The sequence below is a fragment of the Glycine soja genome, chromosome 8 (genome assembly GCF_004193775.1).
Source record: "Glycine soja cultivar W05 chromosome 8, ASM419377v2, whole genome shotgun sequence".
Classification (NCBI taxonomy): Eukaryota; Viridiplantae; Streptophyta; class Magnoliopsida; order Fabales; family Fabaceae; genus Glycine; species Glycine soja.
In genome coordinates this window covers 42,296,366-42,305,269 of record NC_041009.1, presented here as the reverse complement: position 1 = coordinate 42,305,269, position 8,904 = coordinate 42,296,366, and the positions used below count along the sequence as shown (strand labels likewise).

The 8,904-nt window shown below is 34.1% G+C and overlaps 1 pseudogene; it reads left to right on the top strand.

Moving 5' to 3' along the window:
- The first annotated feature begins 3,633 nt into the window (after window positions 1-3,633).
- LOC114423293 lies at window positions 3,634-6,938 on the top strand (annotated as a pseudogene).
- Window positions 6,939-8,904: the final 1,966 nt, after the last annotated feature.

Sequence of the window (8,904 nt, the reverse complement as noted above, 5' to 3'; positions counted from 1 at the left end):
ATAGAGATGCAAACCTTAGTTTGGCACACTTAGGGAGGCTAACTCCTTACCCAAAATTCAATCTTGACAAGAAGATGCTTGTTTTAAGGTATCAAGCAAGACTCTTGGAATACTTTGGAATATCACTTTCTCATGTTTGATACAAGTTTTGAAAATATATTCCCATGAATGATTGATTCCCAAGAACCTAAATGATCACGAATCTTAACTTATTCTTTAACTTGTAAAGCTCAATTTGACATGAAGAATAATAACTTAAGACATGTGATAGTCACATTGTGTGTGATACAATATCTATTATATAAATTTAAGAAAAATACTAGCAACACATTCTTCAACTTTTTTTTTTAATTTTGTAGTTTTCAATAAGTTTCAACCAAAGGAAAAATGTGTGTTACTAGCACTTCTCTAAATTTAATAAGCTTGACATGTGAATTACTTATTCAACTAGTGACCCATTGAACTGGAACACTATGATCAAGTCAATAATCAATCCAATTTTGGTAACATTTGGTAAGACTATGACCTCCCTTCAGTGTGCTTTCAAAAATTGAACTTTTTTTATGGATTTGTAAGAATCAAAACCATAATTCTACAATCCTAAATTTGGAATTATAGTTAATCTAGAATGTATTATGAATTCTCAAATCTGAAATCTAGTCTTCATAATTGTGGATTGAATAATCCATAATACATTCTAGAATACAAATGTATCATGAATCACTCAATCTGAAATTATAAGATTATAATTATGAATCTGAAATCCAAAGGTGGAGAAGGTTGTGGTAGCTACGTAGGGAAAGATAGACGTGGGGAAAGGGTTGATTCCACAGTTGCAAAAGCAAGAAGGTGCAATGTGATGAAGAGGAAAATGGAGAGAAGAAGAGGGTGAGCGAGGGGGAGAAGGGTAAGCTGGGAATATTAAAAGTTTTTGAGGTGCACCTAGCAAAAATGGGGTGCATAAAGCAATTGCCTTGTTAAGGATAGACCGAAAAGCACAAGTGCAAGTGTATAGAACCAACCCAATTCATGCATGTAATTTTTTTTGAAGATTTTTTTTTCTTGAAAATTAACTTCCAAAATATATTTTTTATGATAAATATTTTGGAAAAAAATTCTAATATACATACGATCTAAAATTAATGTTAAAAATAATAAAATTTAAAACTTTTTAAAAATTATATAAGTTTAATGGTTATACATTGTCTATATAAAAAAATTAATTTTTATATTGTCAACTAATTAGATACTACTATTTATATGATTTTTAAAATAATTATTATAAAAATCAATAAATTTCTGATATATAATAATTTATAATATAGTACATTATTCACATATAATTAATTTTCTCAAAAATAAATTGAAAAAATAGATTTGGAGAAATTTATTTGTGCTTCAGGGAACATATCCATAGCCCCAAATCCACTGTTTATTTTTTTCCATTTTCCCGAGAAAGTATGAGATAAACTTTTACTTTTATACTCTCCCATCCCAATCTTGAAAGACTTATATAAAAAATAATGATATTTGAAATATGTGTGCGCTTGGCTAAGACGACAAATATTCATTTTTTTCTTTTTTTTATCGATAAATGTTTCTTGTTAGATTGTTTTTGTTAGTGTGAAAATTCAAATCTACGACCTCTTCCTTCACCAATCTCCATTTTGATTATCAAAATCAGAGGCATACTTATCAAGAAGATGGGCCGGAGGATGAAGTCAGCATTCTTGCAACAAGGATTTCCTTAATTTCAAAACTATATATTTCTCCAAAACAGGATTTTCTTTGCATCTCTCAAAATCCACCTTCCACCCTTTGAAACATTCTTCCAAGTTCCAAGATAGGCTTTTACTTTAATCTTTTATTCTCCACTCAACAAATTGTACAAGGAGAGCAGAAGCAGGAAGGAAACAAAGTTCAAAAGCCAACATGATAACGATAGAACAAAACTATTTTAGAACATTGGCACAAGAAGGAGGACCTAGGCCACTCTTGTCCCTTAGTCTCGATTGGAGGACTTGTTTCGGTAGCCACAAAGTATCACATTGTTAAGTAGTTGAGGTCACGGATTGTATATAAACACCCTCTTCTCTTAATCCACCAAAGTGTCTTTATAACTGTGATGATCACCGAATACCTAAGCAAACAATATCTTGAATATGAAAACCCTAACTATGCCTACGGATTTGAAGTCCAGAACATTTCTCCCTCAAAACCTTTTTTTTTTCTTTTCCACACCATTGGCAACATTGTTCATTCCTCATCATCATATGAAACAACTAAACAATATGCAATTGATTGAAAATATCACTTCCATTAAGCCAAAGTGAGGAAAATAAACGTGAATGAACGATGATGACAATAAGTGTAAGAAATTTAGCACTTTCTTGAAAGTTTTCAAAATCTATTAAAATTTTAACACATTTTTCTAAACCAAAATTTAGATTGTATTAAAATTTTAACATTTTTCAAATTTGATTTTCGGAATGTGTTATTTAACATTTTGAATTTTTTTCAGAAAGAGGTATCTTTTGGGGGGAAAAAATGGAAGTGTACAAGTAAAAAGGGGTTGTGAGTTGTGACCTTATTTATGCTCACCCACATTTCGAAGAAAGCTCTTTTCCGGTCCTTGACTTAAAAACAGGAAGAAAAAACAATTCGAAGATTAAAAAAGAAAAGAAAAAGAATAAAGAACACAGGTCATATATATGACAAAATGTGAATGTTATTTGTAGACTTGGGTTTGTGGGTAAATTTTATGTGATAAAATTAAGTATTTAAAAAGTGGAAAATTATAAATACTTACAAATTATGATTTTAGTGATTAATATTCTATCATGCATACAATGAACCTGAGTTCATAATAACACTGCATTAGTTTTTTGTTTTAGAATAACATTGCATTAGTTGAACACTTAAATAAACTACTCTTTCTTTGCTGCTCAAGTTTCAATGTCATTTAATTTGTGCAATTATAATTTATAAATAATTCATGAGTCATAGTAATTGTATGATTGTGTGTGTTTTGTTATAATGAAAAATATTAAAACCCAAACAAGGGCATGGGATCAAGGATGAAGTGCATGTTTGCTTGCAAGTTGTAAGATAAATTCAATGGGATCCTTCCAGGTCCTTGAAAAGCAACAGCTAGTGGCTTTTGCTGATTTTGGCCATTGAACGTGGTGATAGGGTATTGATCTGCATATATAGGAACTCATATTGTCCAAACCTACCCTAAAATACTATTGGCATATGTAGGAACTCTTACAACTATAATAATTGTATGAATTCTTACAATGAATAATAGCATTGTGTTATTAACTAAGTTATGAATTGTACAGTGAAGTTAAAGTAACACTTCATGAAGAAATAGATCATACCATGCTTTACTTGTACGATATTAGATTTATTTAATGGTTGAGTTATTTAATTAGTTAAATTTATCATTGTTTGTTGAGTTGTCCTTTTTGTTCTTCCCATGCTATCATGGCTAGATTTCAAGATTTATTTATTGATCAGTTGCTACCTACATGCACTACAGTTGCTGGATAGTTTCATTATAGTCAATAAAGCTAATAAAAACAAGAATGTTAATAAAGAAATCCGCAAGTTGGATTTATATAAAACTGTTTCTGTTTCCACTGACTGAGTCTCTATTGATAGCTCCAATGCACTATTGATGCTTTCTCCAATAGTGTTGAGTGTGTTGTTTCCCCTTCTACTTCTTTTCTCACAGAAATATATTATATATTTGCTATTATAAAAAAAAAATTATCTGATCAGCAATAGTTTGCCACCAAACCTTGGGAAAAATAGTCTCTACTTGATCTGTTGTTAGCACTAAGTCTGTTGACTCCAATTTTGTCTTTCACAAAATTAAGCTCCACTTGCAATTTTTGCAATCCTTTAATCTTTTGGTTCGATCACTTCCTTTCCTACCATGGCAGCAGAATTGGTTGGCGGTGCTCTTCTCTCTTCCTTCCTTCAGGTGGTATTTGATCGAATCGTTTCTCGTCAAGTTTTGGACTACTTTCCTGGAAGAAAGCTTGATGAGAAGTTGCTGAACAATTTGAGGTTGAAGCAGTTGTCCATCAATGCTGTGGTTATGATGCAGAAGAAAAGCAGATTCAAGATCTTCATGTCAGAGACTAGCTTCTTGAGATCAAAGATGTTGTGCTTGATGCTGAGGATCTCTTAGATGAAATAAACTATAAACTATGAAGCCTTACAATGTGAGATGGAGGCTGAAGCTGTGACCACTGCCAACAAGGTGTGGAATTTCTTTATACTTTTTCTGTCAGTTCTTTTGATAAGGAAATTGAACCAAGGATGAAACAAGTCCTTGACAACTTAGAATTTCTCTCAAGCCTAAAGGGTGATCTAGGTTTGAAAGAGGCTATGGGAGTGGGGGTTGAATCAGGATCAGGTAGTAAAGTGTCACAGAAATTGCCATCAACATCTTTGGTGGTTGAAAATGTAATTTATGACAGAGATGCTGACAAAGAAATTATCTTTAATTGGCTGACATCTGGTGCTGACAATTGTAACCAGCTATCAATACTTTCTATTGTGGGCATGGACGGAATGGGTAAGACCACACTTGCCCAACATGTATACAACGACCCGAGGATGGAGGAGGCTAAGTTTGATATCAAAGCCTGGGTTTGTGTTTCTGATGATTTTGATGTTTTGAGGGTAACAAGAGCAATTCTTGATGCAATTACTAAATCAAAAAATGAAGGTGGAGACCTAGAAACGGTTCATGAAAAATTGATAGGGAAGAGATTTCTTCTTGTTTTGGATGCTGTTTGGAACGAAAAACACAAGAAATGGGAAGCTGTGCAAACTCCTCTTAATTATGGGGCTCAGGGAAGTAAGATTCTTATCACAACACGCAATAAAGAGGTTGCTTCTATCATGCGGTCAAATAAAATACATTACCTAGAGCAATTACAAGAAGATCATTGTTGTCAAGTATTTGTTAAACATGTATTCCAAGATGATAATGCTCAGCAGAGCTAAAGGAGATTGGTGTAAAGATAGTTAAAAAGTGCAAAGGATTGCCTCTAGCTTTGAAAACAATGGGAAGTCTTCTGCACACAAAAGTCATCTGTTTCGGAGTGGGAAGTTGTATTTGACAAGTAAGATATGGGACTTATGGGATGAAGATTGTGAAATTATCCCTGCTTTATTTTTAAGCTATCACAACCTTCCTACTCGTCTTGAAATGTTTTGCTTTTTGTGCCTTATTCCCCAAAGATTACATGTTTTTCAAGGAGGGTTTAATTCAATTGTGGATGGCTGAAAATCTTTTACAATTCCCTCAACAAAACAAGAGTCTGAAAGAAGTTGGTGAACAATATTATGATGATCTATTATCGAAGTCCTTCTTTCAACAATCAAGTGAAGATGAAGCATTGTTTTTCATGCATGACCTTCTCAACGATTTGGCAAAATATGTTTGTGGAGACATCTATTTCAGGTTTGGAATTGATGATAAGGCAAGAAGGATATCAAAAACGACTCGTCATTTTTCATTAGCAATTAATCATGTTAAATATTTTGATGGGTTTGGCAGTTTATATGATACCAAAAGGTTACGAACATTTATGCCAATAAGTAGGAGAATGGATAGGATGTTTGATGGATGGCATTGCAAGATGTCAATACAAGGATGTTTGTCTGGTTGTTCTGGCCTTACAGAGGTGCTTGACTATGTTGGAAATCTTAAACATCTCTGTTCCCTGGACCTTTCCTACACTGAAATAAAAAAAACTACCTGAATCAACATGTTCACTCTATAACTTGCAAATACTGAAGCTGAACTGGTGTGAAAATTTCGAGGAGCTTCCCTCTAATTTGTATAAACTTACCAACTTGCATTTCATTGCATTTAGACAAATTAAAGTGAGAAAGGTTCCAATGCATCTGGGAAAACTGAAGAATCTTCATGTACTGAGTACGTTTTGTGTTGGCAAAAGTAGAGAGTTCGGTATTCAACAACTGGGAGAACTCAATCTTCGTGAAAGTCTATCAATTGGGGAGCTGCAAAATATTGAGAATCCCTCATATGCATTGGCAGCAGATTTGAAAAATAAAATACACCTTGTGGGGCTGAGGTTAGGATGGAATTGGAACCAAAACCAGATCCCTGATGATCCAAAGAAAGAAAGGGAAGTACTTGAGAATCTAACGTTCGAAGTACTTGAAAAGTTTGTCAATCAGCAACTATGGTGGTACAGAATTTCCAAGATGTTATTTGATGATTCATTATCAAATGTGGTGTCCTTATATTTGGTCAGATGTAAATATTGCCTATGTTTGCCTCCCCTTGGACATTTGCCATTTCTCAAGACACTGAATATTCAAAGGCTTGATGGGATAGTGAGTATTGATTCCAGTTTTCATGGGAGTAGCTCTTCCTCATTTACATCCTTGGAAACATTGGAGTTTTACTGTCTGAAGGAATGGGAATGTAGAGCTGTGACAGGTGCTTTTCCACGTCTTCAACGCCTATGTATAGTGGAATGCCCCAAGCTGAAAGGGTCCCTACCAGAGCAACTTCTTTGTTTAAAGATTCTGCTATTTCTAACTGCAAACAGCTTGTGGCTTCTTGAAATTTGTGAATTAGAACTACAAGACTGTGGAAAGGTACAATTTGATTATCCCTGGACTACTTTGAAAAGATTTGTCACTAAGGGACATAGCATGGAAGCATTGCCACTCGAAATGATCCGGCGCATCATTTCTAATACTTCTCTCGAATCCTTGGGCATTTATCCTTGAGCATGGAAGCATCACCCATTCATACAATTTCCTTGTAAGCCTGGTTTTAAAAAGTTGTTGTGATTCTCTAACGACCTTTCCGCTAGATTTCTTTCGAAAACTCCATAGGCTAGAGCTCATCAGGTGTTGTAAAGAGAGATTTGTTTTTAATGGACTAGAGAATTTGAAATCATTTCCTGCATGCATGCAGATTGCCTACACATTGAAAATTGTCCAAAGCTCAAGTCTTTCCTTGAAGAAGGTTTGCCATCAAATCTAACAAGGATGAGTCTCTCAACTAGCTACAAACTTATTGCCTCATTGAAAGGAGCTCTGGGAGCCAACACCCCTAAAATCCTTGTATATTCAAAATCTAGATGTTGAGTCTTTTCCTGATGAAGGTTTGCTGCCACTTTCTCTTAAACGTATACAAATCGATAAATGCCGAAATCTCTTAAACTTCTACAACAAGGGCCTCTGCCAGCTCTCCTCTCTTGAGGAATTGAGTCTTGGTAACAACCCCAACCTCCAATGCTTACCAGAGGAGGGTCTACCTAAATCCATTTCAACTCTTGATATTTTGGACTGTACATTGCTCAAACAGCGTTGCCTGGGACCAAAAGGCGAAGATTGGGGAAATATTATTCACATTAAAAATGTATGGGTTGATCATAAACTAGTACGATGAACCTCAAGTTTGAAATTATACGTGCACCAATTCTCATACGTCTACATTTTCATCAGGTGCCAATTCTCCACAATATCCTTACAACTTTTGAAATACAATCTTTTGTTCACAATAGCAACACAAGTTTCACTAAGTTAATTAATATTTGTTAAAGGAGGATTAAATATTATTTGGGTTCCAATAATACTTGTCTTCACTTTGCTCATTTGACCTTACACGTAAAACAAGTGAGTTTTAGTCTCTCGACGAGCAAATTTAATGCTTTTTGGTCATGACGTTTCTTCTTCTTCTTCTAGTTTTCTTTCAAAGTATCTTTTCTATTTTTGGTTTTTACATGTTCTTTTATTTTGGAGTCAATTGAACTCAATTAGATTAGAAAAGCATTAAGAAAGCATACTTATGGTAGGCTTTCTTTCCCTGCCTCTTCTCAACTTCTCTTGCTTATTGTTCTTAAGCTACTGTTCCATGTATGTGACCTTTTGTTGATAATAAATTTTGCAGCTTGCTGCTTTCAAATGTTTCCTGAATTCCAAAACACTATCTTCTGAAGGAAATTAAGGAAGAAACTCTAATGATACTAGAAAGTTGGTTGTGAATTACTTCCAAGTTCCTGGTTTCCATGTTTTACAACTTAATGTACTATGTTATACAATTTTTATACTGATAATCATAATGTGAGACCATTAGACTTTGCTATTGTGAGATCTACGTTCTTACAATAGTATATATTACAGTAATATATATAATTCCTTGAATTTTGTTTTTTGTGGACGCGTTCGTCCCATCTAATTGATATGACTGAAATGATAGCCAACTTCAAATTATTGGACTTTAAAGTTTTCTTCTGCATTTGTCAGGATTAAAAACAAAGTTTGGCCACAAAAATAGGCGAGGAAACATTGGGCATGATAGATTTAACACTGGCATTTGAGGTTTGGCCCTTTTCTTAAAGGTAAATGAAGTAGCATATTATCTTTTGTTTTGTTCATTATAGATTCTTAAAATCTTCCAAAGTTCATTTTCCTCACACAATTATTGAACTGTTTTATGACTCAGATTGAAAGAGTTGTCATCAGGAGTTGTGGTGGTACAGGATTTCCATATTGGTTTCAAGTTCGGAGATGATTCATTATCCAATGTGGAGAGTCCTTAAAGTTGAGAAAATTTAAAAATTGTGTCATGTTGCCTCCCTTGGACTCTTTCCATCTTTCAAGAATCTGTCAGTAGCTGGGCTTGATGGGAAACTGATTATTGATTCTGAGTTTCAAGGGAGTAAGTGAGTAGCTGTTCTACTACTATTTCATTTGCATACTTGGAAACCTTGATGTTCATGGATATAGAGGAAATGAAATGTAAAATGCTGCAAGGAGCTTTATCCACATCTTGAGATCCATCTATAGTAAATTGCCCCAAGCTGAAAGACAAATGCCAGAGCAACTTCCTTGTTT